The sequence below is a fragment of the Sabethes cyaneus genome, chromosome 1 (assembly GCF_943734655.1).
Source record: "Sabethes cyaneus chromosome 1, idSabCyanKW18_F2, whole genome shotgun sequence".
NCBI lineage: Eukaryota > Metazoa > Arthropoda > Insecta > Diptera > Culicidae > Sabethes > Sabethes cyaneus.
Genome location: NC_071353.1, coordinates 113405353 through 113418657, shown reverse-complemented (window position 1 = coordinate 113418657; position 13305 = coordinate 113405353).

The window sequence follows — 13305 nt, the reverse complement described above, 5'->3', positions numbered from 1 at the left end:
TTCGAAAGCCCTTTTTAGGCTTTTCGTAATCGCGACGAACATTTTCAGACGCTTTTATGACATTTTTGAATTCTTTTTTAAATCGTTTTGGGTTTTTGAGAATTTTTGGACCGTTTGGACAGGTTTTTTCGACTTTTCATGTGCTTTTGGCCTATTTTTATACTCGTTTTGGATTCTTCTTAGGCTGCTAAAGGGCGGTTTTTAGACTCCTTCTGGACTTTTTGTACGCTTTTTGGTCCTAATTGTGGATTTTCTATTTGGCTTGTCTATTTTGTAAAGGCCCAGACACAATGCATACGGATTTTACTACGTTGCGGCAATTTGATAGTTTTTCCATGGGTTTTCTGGCAAATTGTTGCAACGTAGTAAAATCCGTGTGCATTGTGTCTGAGCCTTAACTCTTTCTGGGTCCGCTTTAGACTGCTTTTGGACGCATTTTGAATTTATTTTAGCATCTTTCGATTCTTTATGGACTCTTAATATTCTTTTCGAACCTTTCCAGACAATTTTATGGCATTTTTGAATTCTTTCAATTCAGGATTTTTCAGACCTTGACAATTTGGTTTTTGGACTTTTTATGTGCTTTTGGGCTTTTTTGAACTTGTTTAAGATTCTTCTTGGATCCCTCTTGGATCTTCTATAGACTCTTTATACTGGTTTTAGCCCTTATTATGGACTCTGTCTGTCATCTTTTTAGACGCTTTTACGGAATTTTTAAATTTCTTTTGGATTCGTTTTGGATTTTTGAGATTTTCTGGACCCTTTTTGGACTATTTTCCATTTAGTAAAAGTTTTTTTTTCTATTTTTTGTGTGCTTTTGACTTTTTTATACTCGTTTTGGATTCTGCTTAGGCTCCCAAAGGTTGTTTCTTAGGCTGCTCTTGGAGTTTTTGTACAATTTTTGTGGTCCTTATTATGGATTTTATATTGGGCTCTTTTGTAACTCTTTCTGGACTCATTTTGCATTTATTTTAGTCTCTTTCGACTCTTTTTGTGCTCTTCATAATCTCTTCGAACCTTTTCAGACCCTTTTATGGTATTTTTTAAATTCTTTTGAGATTCGTTTACGATTTTTGGGATGTTCAGGATTCTTCGGATTATTTTTAAATTTAAAGATTTTTTCGGCTCTAATCATGTGCTTTTGATCGTTTTTTGATTCGTTTTGGACCCCTCTGGGGCGGGTTTTTCACTTTTTCTGGACTTTTTGCACACTTTTTGGTCCTTATTTTGGACTTTATTTTAGGCCATTTCATTATTCTTTCTGGATTTGTTGTAGCTTGTTTTTGGACTTGTTCTGGATTTATTTTAGCCTTTTCCAACTCTTCCAGAGGTTATTTAAACTTTTTTTTATACTCTTCAAATTCCCTTCGAAACTTTTTGGAAACATTTATGGCATTTTTGTATTATTTTTGAATTCGTTTTGGATTTTTGAGACTTTCTGGACACTGTTGGGAATATTTTAAATTATTTTGAATAATGATTTGACTCTTTCCATGCGCTTTTGGATTCTTTTTGGACTCGTTTTGGATTCTTCTTGAACCCGTCTCGGACATTTTTAGTCTCTTTCTGAACTTTTTGTACGCTTTTTGGTTCCTATTATGGACTTTGTTTTTGGCTCTTTTGTGACTCTTTCTGGATTCATTGTAGCCGGTTTTTCAGACTCGTTTTGGATTTAATCCAGTATCTTTTGTCTCTGTTTGGTTTTTTCATAATCTCTTCGAAACTTTTCAGACACTTTTACGGTGTTTTTGAATTTGTTTCGGATTTTTTGGATTTTCTGGACCATATTCGGACTATTTTGAAATTATTTAAAGTTTTTTCGCCTCTTTTCGTGTGTTTTGGACTATTTTTGAACTCGTCTTGGATTCTTTTTTGGATCCCCCTAGAGTGTTTTTTAGACTCTTTCTCGAATTTTTGTACACGGTACAGTCCTTATTCTGAACTTTATTTTGGGTTCTTTTGTGACTCTTTCTAGATTCGTTGTAGACTCTTTGCGGATTCAATTCGGACGCGTTATGGATTTGGATGGTCTCTTTCAACTCCTTAAGAGGCTATTTAAACTCTTTAAACTTTTTTGGACTCTTCCAAAACCTTTACTGCTACTCTCTTCGAATCTTTTCAGATACTTTCACAGTAATTTTGAATTCGTTTTGGATTCGGTCTGGATTTTTGAGACTCTCTGAACTCTTTTCGGATTCTTTTAACTCTTTTTATTATTCTGTTTTGACCCTTGCGAACTCGTTGTGGATTCTTTTTTAACTCTTTTTAGCTATTAGCAAATCGAGTTTCAATTTCACTGCCGAAACCAATGAAATTCTTGATATTTTTATGAACTGACGATGTGAAGATGATGTTTATTTCACATCGTCAATCAGCGTTCGGAACGTAAATCTGGTTAATTAACACAAATAAACAGTACGGTTAATACTGAAACTATTATTCTACTACAATAAAGTCTGAGGGTCACCGTCATAATAAACTAGCGCATAGACCACATACTTCGGATACATATGAAAATGCTAGCTGGGCCTATCCTTACCTTATTTTCCGTTCTTTTCCTTCACGTCTTGTCACACGCTGGAGTGGAGATACTATTAAACACCTACGTTTCATGGCCTTTTTTGTCCCATTTTCTTCACCCATTGGAAAGACTGTACAATAGAATCTCTTCTTACGTCGATTCATTTTATGTGGCTTGTTTTTACGTCCAGTTTTTTACGTCCGAAATTTGAAATAACGTCTTTTCTTTTTGTGTTGTCTCGGTTTATGTCAAAAATTATTAATTAACGTCTTCGTCAAAAACCATGAGGTAATTAGGAGGAAATTCGAAATTCCTCTCTTTTTACGTCCAATATTTGAATTGACATCCTCTCTTTTTAAGTCCAAAATTCGAATTGACGTCTTTTGTTTTTACGTCTAAGATTTGAATTAACATCCTCTCTTTTCACGTCCAAAATTAGAATTTACGTCTTCTATTTTAACGTCTAAAATTTAAATTACCTTTACGTCCCAAATTTGAATTGACGTCTGCTCGTTTTACGTCCAATATTTGAATAAACGTACTCTCTTCTTACGTCTAAAATTTGAATTAACGTGCTCTCTTTTTACGACCAAAATTCGAATTGACCGTCCTCTGTTTACGTCCGAAATTTGAAATAACGTCATTGTTTTTAAGTCCAAAATTCGAATTGATCGTCCTCTGTTTACGTCTGAAATTTAAAATAACGTCCTCTGTTTTTACGTCCAAAATTTGAATGAATGTCCTCTCTTTTTACGTCCAATATTTGAATTAACGTCCTCTCTTTTTACGTCCAAAATTCGAATTGACGTCCTCTGTTTTTACGTTCAATATTTGAATTAACGTCCCCTCTTTTTGCGTCCAAAATTCGAATTGACGTCCACTCTTTTGACGTCGAACATTTGAATCGATGTCGTCTCTTTTTATGTCTGAAATTTGAATTAACATCCTCTCTTTTTGTTCTAAAATTTCAATTAACGTTCTCTCTTTTTATACATCCAAATTTGGAGTTAATTTCTTCTTTTATAATCTCAAACATTTGGATTAACAAAGGGACTAAAACGGTTGACATGTTTTTCCGACATTTTCCAGCATACAGTGTCATGTCGTCCTCTAAATCAAAACCGTCGTTCCGTACTAGTTTTGTATCGACTTTGCCTATCTCTTACGAGAGTGGAGAGCAACCCGATTACGTACATGACAGTAAGAAAACATTTTCTTATATACGGTGACTGTTCATTTAAAATGTCATGACATTTTTTCCCTGTTGTGATTTCTTTTGTTGTAATGTTGCAATGACCGAAACTGAAACGATGAATGAAACGAAAATGAGGTGTAAATTGTTAATCTGGTTTTCACTTAGCAGCACCTTTTAACCAATTTACTATTTTGGGGCAGACTGTATTGATATGATCCAATAGACCAATAGACCGAATGAATAAAACAGTTTACTTTACTTGCTCCATAAGGTTTATACGGGCAAAGCCAAAATCATCCCTTGATGTGCTCAACAAATGCGGACTAACAACGGGTTAAGAAATCTCGTTTGTACTTGTTACGTACTAGTGAACAAAATAAAGTTAAAAAAACACGTCTGGATTCGTCACAGCAGCGATCATAGTCTGCAAACACTTCATACATTTCTTGTGATGCATATCATTAGAAGGATGGAGAAGAGTCTGTACCGCACCGAAGTGTAAACGACACAGAGGGAAAAATGCCATCTCCTTCATGACATTTTTTCTTGGTGCGTGAATAATAAAAAATGTCGAATTAGGGTTTATTTCTAATTCCCGTCGTAGTAAGTGAAGCCATTCTAATTTTCATCATTTGTTGGATGGATTTAATAAATACTCCAAAAGTTCTTGTGCTGATTTGAATAAAATACACTTACCTTCCGATCCGTGAAGTTTGAAATCACTGAAAAGCGATTATTAAAGCATATTATTGAAATTACGTAACTGACTTTATTACTTAAATTCGTCGTACCGTTTTAAAATCCGTCCATCAAAATTTTTCATCATCCGAACTAAATCACAACAATTTTTACGATACTAACGCGCATGTATTTGTGTTGGACGGCATGACAAATGTTATTCTGCAAAATTTCTGCAGGTCAGGCAAGTTTTCCTGGTCGTAGAATAACAACAATGCCTTGCGTGAGTTATTTTCATTCATGAATGACGGAAATTGAAACGATTAGTCGACATTTTCTTCTTCGTCGCACGAAAAAACGTAGGAAATTTGGCTGGTAGGACTTCTTTAATGATAAAACGCATTTAAAAAGATCTCAGCTCACTTTGATTGATCGCGTATGATAGACAACAAACTAAAATATTAGGGAATAACTAGTTTTATATTGTGTCATAAAAATGCTCATATTTTGAATAATTTTTGTTGGATAGGACGGGAATAGGCAATTACGACGAAGTAGCAGCATACCCTACTTTAAATTCATGTCACCAACCAGTACATTTAACAGTCCTGAACTTATGTCCTCTCTTTTTACGTTAAAATTTTGAATTGACGTCCTCTCTTTTTTCGTCCAAAATTTGAATTAAGGTTCTTTCTTTTTATTACCAATTTTTTTCACATCTCCCAATAGTGGTTAAAAAAAAATCAAAAGTCTGACTTCATTAAAATGTTAACACAAAAACATGAGGTTCAATCTTGGTATTAAATAAAAAGAAAACTTATCCAATTTAATTCTACTATGTATATTTATCTACTAAGACGCTCCAAAAACTTCAATGAGGTTCAACTAAAAAAATGAACTCGACGAGGTTTTCAACAGAACTGGTTTCGTCAATTTTTTCATGACGCACATTTGGCTCACGAAGAACATTGTGCAATTTTACTGATTCGGGTCAATAACGGAGTGCAACCGTTGATATGTGAAATCAGTCTATGCTAAAACACACTCGGTTTTGTTGTCCGTGCTTGGGAAATTAAGCGATCGTGAAGAGAGTGGTCAGACTGATGTCTGTGCTAGTGAAACACCTCATTTTCTTAGCAGTTCTAAAATTGACAAAAATAAAACCTGCCACAACATTTCGTAATTTTTCAAAATGGAGCCTATAAGTGGAAGATTTTCCATCTTTCTCATTTCAATTCTGTCCCAGAAAATTAAACGATCTTCAGTATAAGTTAAAAAAATACACGGAAACGGGTCAACTGTTTTGAAATTAGAATCCACAAAATTAAACTTTCATCGACTTGCTTTCAAATTATTCGAAAAAACAACATGCAGCGTTCATTAAAAGTCAGATTGTTGCTTCGCACGGGTCGTCACGTTGGTTGTTGGTCTGCAGTTGAAGTTTGCAAATTTAGCAGGAAAATATGCGACATCAAGTGGCGGCAGGATGCATTCCGGCAGCGATAAAGTAGAGTTGAGTGGCGATCGGATTTGGTACGTGATAACGCTGTGGATCGAACACGATCTAAAAACATTTTTTTTTCAATAAATTTATTCTAGATTAGATTCCAGATCGTGGTCTGAGCAACAATCACAGTGCATCATTACGAAAGCCACAAGCATTGGAGTGATTCGTGCAGTTTTTACAGCCCTGTTTATTTTTTTTCTTCACCAATGCATAAACACATTCCGAATGCATTTGGAGCATCTGTGGTGGATGCATACCAATGGAAAGGTCGAGAATTTTTCAAACCAGAACAAATCGTCTGTCCTGTCCGACCAGCAGTGACCAGTGAGTGGTCAGCTGGGAAGTCTATCCCAAAGACGGCGCAGCCGCAGCGCAGCCAGCTCTGAATTATTTCAATTATTCATATGTTTGTTTGTTTGCTTGTCCGTTTCGACAGGCCGGCCGCAGAAACGGAACCGCTTCACACTGTCACACTGTATGTGTCGCTGCTTGGTTGGATGGCTATACACTAAACAGGAGAACAGTTAGGAGCTGCGGGCGCGCGAACGCTCGCACAATCGCATTTCGCAAATCAAATAGAACGACGATTTTGTTACGAAATCGGAGAATGTCACGTGGTTCGTCGACCTCGGTGGTTACGTGAAGGACAACACTGTTTTCTGTTTTTCTCACTCTCTATCCAGATGAGTTTAGCAAGTCCAATGTGCATCGTGTTGCCGAAATTTGCATATGATCTTGCATTTTATCTTCCGAGCACCATCCACCATCGGGTGAATATTTACCGTCCTTCGCATCCCAGCTGGTCAAGCTTTCAAACTTTGGGATTTTGAATTGTTCTTCTTAAGTTTTGCGTAATTGAGAATACTTTCCGTTCTGCAACCAGAACCAGTACGCAGTACTGCTGTGCAAGGCAGTGCAGCTAAACGTCAACAACAAAGTTTCGGTGTTTGGTGTGGAAAAAAGTCACGCCCTAAAGCAGCATCAAACCAGCCGAAAATGCAACAACAATCGTTGTTCTGTGCCGTGCTGTGTTTTGCCATCATTTTCATTGCAAATTTTCGGTTGTTTACGAGCCTGTCAAGAAATTGTTTCTTCGATCAAGCATGCTAGATTATGCGCATATCTAGCAGAGCAGCTCGTGTTCGCCTTTTTTTTTTGAGTGATACTCTTCCTGGAAAACAAAAAACAATATTCGAGCAGTTTTCGAGCACTTTTCGAGTAGTTGAAAAATGAATCCTTCGATGGTTTTTAAGGCCGCTGGATGTTTCTTAACTTATTTGGAGCAGCTTTTGATGGTTTTAAACTGCTCGAAAGATGTAACAGGTTTGTTTGGTGCGCACTTTTCCGGTGGCAGCCTTGAAAATCGAACCGGCCGGTAGTTGAACTCGCCTGCACTGGCATAAATAGGCATGATTTGATTGACACACGGGCTGCAAGTCAGCAGAAAATATGCGAGCTGCGTTCGGTTCGGTCCCGACTGTCGTGTTGTCACTAGCTGACACGGTTTCTGCGTGGCGCGCGGTGTGCATGATTTTTCACACCGTGATGTGATAATAATTTCGCACCTAGACGCGCTCCACTGACCATCACCTGTCGCTGCCTCTACCGGCCAACCGGAGTACCGTTACCATTTTTATCGCATCGCGCATGCCTGCTTGGCTCGCGAACGCAAACATTGTCACGAAGGCAACCCCTTCTTCTCGGGATTGTTTGTGTGTTTGTGTTCAAGTTTTGTCATTAGCATCGTTCGCCTTACTATAATAGTTGCAACTACGGCCAACGATGACTGCGCGACGTTCATGGTTCTCACCTTGGCAGTCAGGCAGAGGTGTTGTTGTTGTTTTATTTCGTTTTATTTTCGCGATCATGAAATCCGACTCCACGAACGCGACGCGATAAGACGCGCGGTTTTGCATACCAACTGAACCTGAGACCGCGCACGGCAGGCAAAAGCAGGTGATTTTTTTTTCGAAGAGGTCGCCGCCGATGAGCAATCGACGGTGGGTTCGCACAAAATAGGCGATGTGCTCAAAAATTCAAGAGTGCCAGTTTCATGTTTCGCCTCAAATCATCGGCTCGAGTTTCGTCTGATTGAAACCCCAAACCTTGCCCACCTTTTTTCATGACGTCAGCACCCTTTCAAGTGGCAGTCGCAACCATGATCTTCGCCTTCGTTCACCAAAAAAAATGCGATTGACATTGACTCCTAGTTCCTCTCGTTTTTATTTATGGGAGCGTCAAAGTAACTCCAACACACAAGCCGTCGCCGTCGCCGCCGCCGGAGCATGTGCCGTTTGAGGTGTGTGTGGGCGTAATCTATGCGGTGTCCAAACTTGACCCAGATTCTCCGTGGGCTTCGCGAACCGGTATTTCGCGTGCGGCCAAAAGCATTCCTCCGCGCCGTTAGTGTGCAGCTAGACTGGTGCGCTGCCTGTTGACGCTGCCGATCTACTTCCGAAGGATATCGACATTAAGTCCAGCCGTGACTGATGGCGACGGAGATCGGAGATTTGTGAAGGGTCCAATGGAGATAAACGAAAAAAAATCAGTTTCATTATCATACCACACAGTCAAGTGGTGCGCGTTGCTTTTAACGACGACGGCCCATATAAGCGCCGGCAGTTGCCATCAACGACATGTCGTCAACCCTGACCTAAAAGCTTTATTTACGCTATGAGTGATTATTTCGCGCTCCGTACCTTGCCTTACCGTACGGCGCATAGCGGTCGATTCACGCTACTTATGGCGACTGAGGTGCACGATATTTCAAGCGTCGTCCGTATCGTCCGTCACCCGACGGATTACCGATGGTCAAATGGGTGGCTAATAACGGCTAGTGCCGTTTGCTAAACTACCACAACCGTAGGCGATTTGGCCTCCGAGAACCTGATCGGCCCCGAGGGGTCTCTCGGTTTTCGTCATTCAACTGAAATTTCACCACCAACCTGAAGGGTTTCAGCCGTTTGTTACCGGCGGGAGACCCCTCACCGGTTTGGTGGAACCACTACTAACTGTTCTGAGTCGCCCAGCTAGTTCCCATCGAAGCTCTGCTGCAAGTTGTAGCATTAATCAACGCAGCAACTTGTTCGTGACTGTCATGATCGGAAAATAATTCTGCCACCTTCCCGCCTGCTGTCTCTTTCTCGCTCTGTCGCGCGCGCCGCAGCATCGCCGTCGGCGCAAGCTGCCTCTGGAAAAGGAAAATGTATGCCAAGACCAAGGTTACTCTTATGACGGACGGCGGAAAGAACGAGCGAGCTCCGGGCTCGAACCGCGAAATCTCCGTCGCACTCTCCACCGTGAACGTTCCAACGATCGAAGTGTTGGGGTGCGCGAAACAAAGATCAAGGGTACAGCAGCCGTCGTCGTTTGTCGCTCTCTCGCGCGCCGCTAAGGTGAGCAAGTACCAGCCGAAGCGGTTCGTGCGCCTTTGCCGGTGCAGGAACCGTCAGCACGGGCTCGAATGCGGGCTCGGACTCGCGACTTCTCAATTAACTTCTGACGGTCAGCCGGATTTTCACTCTCCACTCTGAAGGATGTTTCCGCCATCCGCACGCTAATGGGGGAGGGAAATTTTAAAAGTCGAGGAAAGGCGGTGAAATCTATTCGAGGCAAGGACCATCCGGTTTTCCGTTTGTTTCCGCGGTAGTCCCGTGCTGGCCCGATCAGTAGAAATGTGGGCCGGCTAAGCTAACCTAACCTAGCCAGCCAGCTCTTTACCTCGCCCATAAAAGCGGAATTTTTTCCAACCCAAGATTTTTTGTTTGGCTCGCTGTTCGAACCGAACCTCTCTCTAGCTGTGGAGGACTTTAATGGCTTTACAACGACCGTAACTTGTTTTTTACGATTACTGCAAATAATGAATTAATGGCCCATTGCCTATAAAACCTTTTCACCCCGTTCCTGTTGGTTTGCGTTCATAACGAAGAAGATTCCAGCAGATAGAACATCCGTACCGAAGCGGAGAACGAAAACAAGCTCCATCTACCTACCTTCGTGTCCTGCTGGCCAAAGAAAATAGGTGCAACAAACGGGGCGGAAAAGAAGAAGTCCGCTGGTTCTATTTTGTTGTTCTTCTCTTTGTTCCCTCTTGAATGGATGTTTTTGCTTACGTTCGTACCTACTGTCTGAAGAATTCTTATTTTTATGAGATAACCGAATATGTAACTGAATGCAAAACTAAGCCCTTCGCTGGTTAACAGTTGGAGAATTTTTCCGTTTTTTTTTTGATTATTTAAACTAGAGACAAAACAATTTTATAATGATGTTTGCCCTAAACTAATATCGAACTATGATATTTCAAGCTATATTAAACACAATAATGATTCTTGCTATGAAACCATCTAAAAACAGCTTTGTAGTCAATAAAACATGCGTAAAACTGCACTTGAAATATTCTCCCTAATTCATAAAGGATTTAATTTCGCGTGCCGTTCAACTTCTAGCGCTAAGTGGAATTTTACCATCCATTAATTGTTTAAATCAATAAAATGTCGAATAATTGCAGGTAATATTCAAAATACACGTAACTGTAAAATGAAACGCACCATGATGACCATTGATGGTGCAACCATCAAAAATACCAACATAAAAGATGCAATTTTCTGCATGGCATTATGTTCCGAGAGACCCAATGATAAAATCCTGCAGCATACTTTATAACCCAGTAGATAATGAAGATGATCTGCCCTTGTGTATACTTCGAGATAAACTACCCAATGTTTCGCAAAAAAAAGAAACGTTGAGCCTTGAAACCAAAAGGAAAAAGACGAACATTGCGAATTTTTGAAAGACGATGGTATTGTCGAAACAGCTCTTAACCCCGCGACAAGATAACACCTAAGTATGTCAAAAATGAAAATACGTTACCAGCCATCGATGATGAAATAAGTTTTGCTAACGATGACGGATTGAATTTAGTATTGAAGTATGCAGAAGAAAATGGTTGGCAACTGAACTCTCAGTTTATGTTGTAGCAACTGCGTTTTCAGTTTTGATAAGATAAATGGTCTCAAATGATCGATCTCATTAAAAACAGTTTTTCTTAGATGTAAAAAAGTATATAAATAAATAAAACGAGCAAACCATCCTGTTTGTTGTTTCTTCAAATAAAATGCTTAATACTACCCAAAACAGGAACTTTCTTTTGTCTATATGAGTACTGATTTGGTTCGAAAGATCTTAAAATACTACACAAAATCAAAAATAGTACACTCAAGTAGGGATGACACAATCACTTTGATTCAATTCACATTCATGTAACAGTACCGTCTCAGTCATGCAGAATTTGAAATAGCTATATATGGGACGATTGCAGAACTAGTTATTATCTACAACTTTTCTGAATAAAGTATTGCTGTATCTTTTGTATTTACGGTGCTACAATGCTAGTACCTCTTTAGTGACTAAGTGAACGTTCGGCAAGTTGACAAATCGTGAAGGGAATGGCCCCAAAAACAAGTTCATTCAAATTTTCCAAAGCGTGAAAAAATTACTCTAAATCAAGCGCACATTTGTCTGAAGCTGCCCTGTCGATAATCAAACTTTGATGTCTGTGGTAGTAAAATACTTCGTTTTCTCAGCAAAAGTACTGAAAATGTTAAAAATAGGTGCATGACATTTATCAACTTTTTTATGGAACAAATCAAGATTCATCGTTTTTTAAATTCTTTATTCAATACTGAAGTGTTGCACGAAAATGTGGGAATAAAGAAAGATTCATTATTCTCTCGGTTCAACTGCCAATCGTAGTGGTCGTTTGGAATTAATTACCCTACTCTCTTAAACATTTTCATCCACAAATTGGTTGAGCTCATTCAAAATCCCCCTCAAACATATCAAATTTTTGAGTCGCTTTGATCAAAAAATAGCTAGAAGAAACTTCGAATTAGATTTTTACAGTTACAACTATGCATTGACAGAAAACAATATCTACTCAGAATCGCGCGTTTGTACACTTTAAGAAGACCTTTAAGCTCCCGACATCAAAACTAAGGATGCCTACTTGATTTTATCGCCATTAATTTTTGTACGATTTTTATCTAACGCGTCTTCAAAGAACCACATTAGAATGGTCTTTAATGGAAAAATATGTTGTCAAAATTATCCTGGAGCTATTCCGGATCGCTGAGAGATCACTTTTCACGTCATAGGTAGTAACTTATCTGACTTGCTGCACACTCCACATTATCGGTGGACAGAACTACCGAAACATAAAATTAGTTATTTTCAATTCTTTTTCCTACAAACGTGGCAAATGAAGTACACAGGATTTTTGAAGACTACTTGGATGACCATTTCTACTTATTTTGACTTTGAGCCAATCTAGATAGTCCTAAATATTTTGAATTAACTTTGAAGCCGAATTTTACCTAAAATTTTTCTTATTTTCGAGCTCAATTTGGATCGAAATTAAGAACTGAAAATGGATTTCAATTTAAACCTGAATTTGAACCGGATTTGGACACCGGACTTCGGTCCTAATTTGGATTGAAACTTAAAATATACCTGAGCTCGGACCCAAATTTGGACCTGAATCGAAACCTAAATATGGCACTGAACTCAGACTTGAGCTTGTACTTCAATTTAGACCTGAATTTTAAATAAACTTTGGTTCCAAAGTCGCACCTTGAGTTGGACCTCAATTTTTTCTTATTATAGAGCTTAATATGTATTCAAATTTGGATCTTGCAATAAATTTGGGAGGTAATTTAAATTTGAACTAGAATCTAAACTTGAATTCAGATCTAATTATGGACCTGAATTTTAACTGGATTGGCACATGAATTTGGTCCTCGGTATTGAAGCTAATTTGGACTTGAGTTTGGACTGGAATCTAGAGCTGAATTCGAATCAAATTTTGAACCTGAATATAAACCTTAATTTGGGTCTGAACTAGGACTTGAGCTTATACTCCTATTAGACCTGAATTTTGAATAAACGTTGTACCCAGATTTAGACCTTGATTTAGACCTGGAATTTTTCTAATTACAGAGCTCAATTTTAATTCAACTTAAATTTGGACTGGAATCTAGAACTGAATACGGACCTCAATATAAACCTAAATATGGGGCTGAACTCGGACTTGAACTTGTACATCATTTTAGACCTGAATTTTGGATATACTTTGGACCCAAATTCTCGATTAAATTTTTCTTATTTCAGGGCTTAATTTGTATCCAAATTTGGATCCAAGAGTAGATTTTTATTTAGACCTAAATTTAAGATGAATTTGGTCATGAACTTGAAAGGCAAGTTGAGCCTGAATTTATATTTGGACTAGAAGCCACTAAGCCAGACCCAAATATGGACTTGTATTTGGATCTGAATCTGTACTGGTATTTCAATTTTATCTGGATTTTGAATTAAATTTGAAGCCGGATTCGCACCTTGATTTGGATCTGA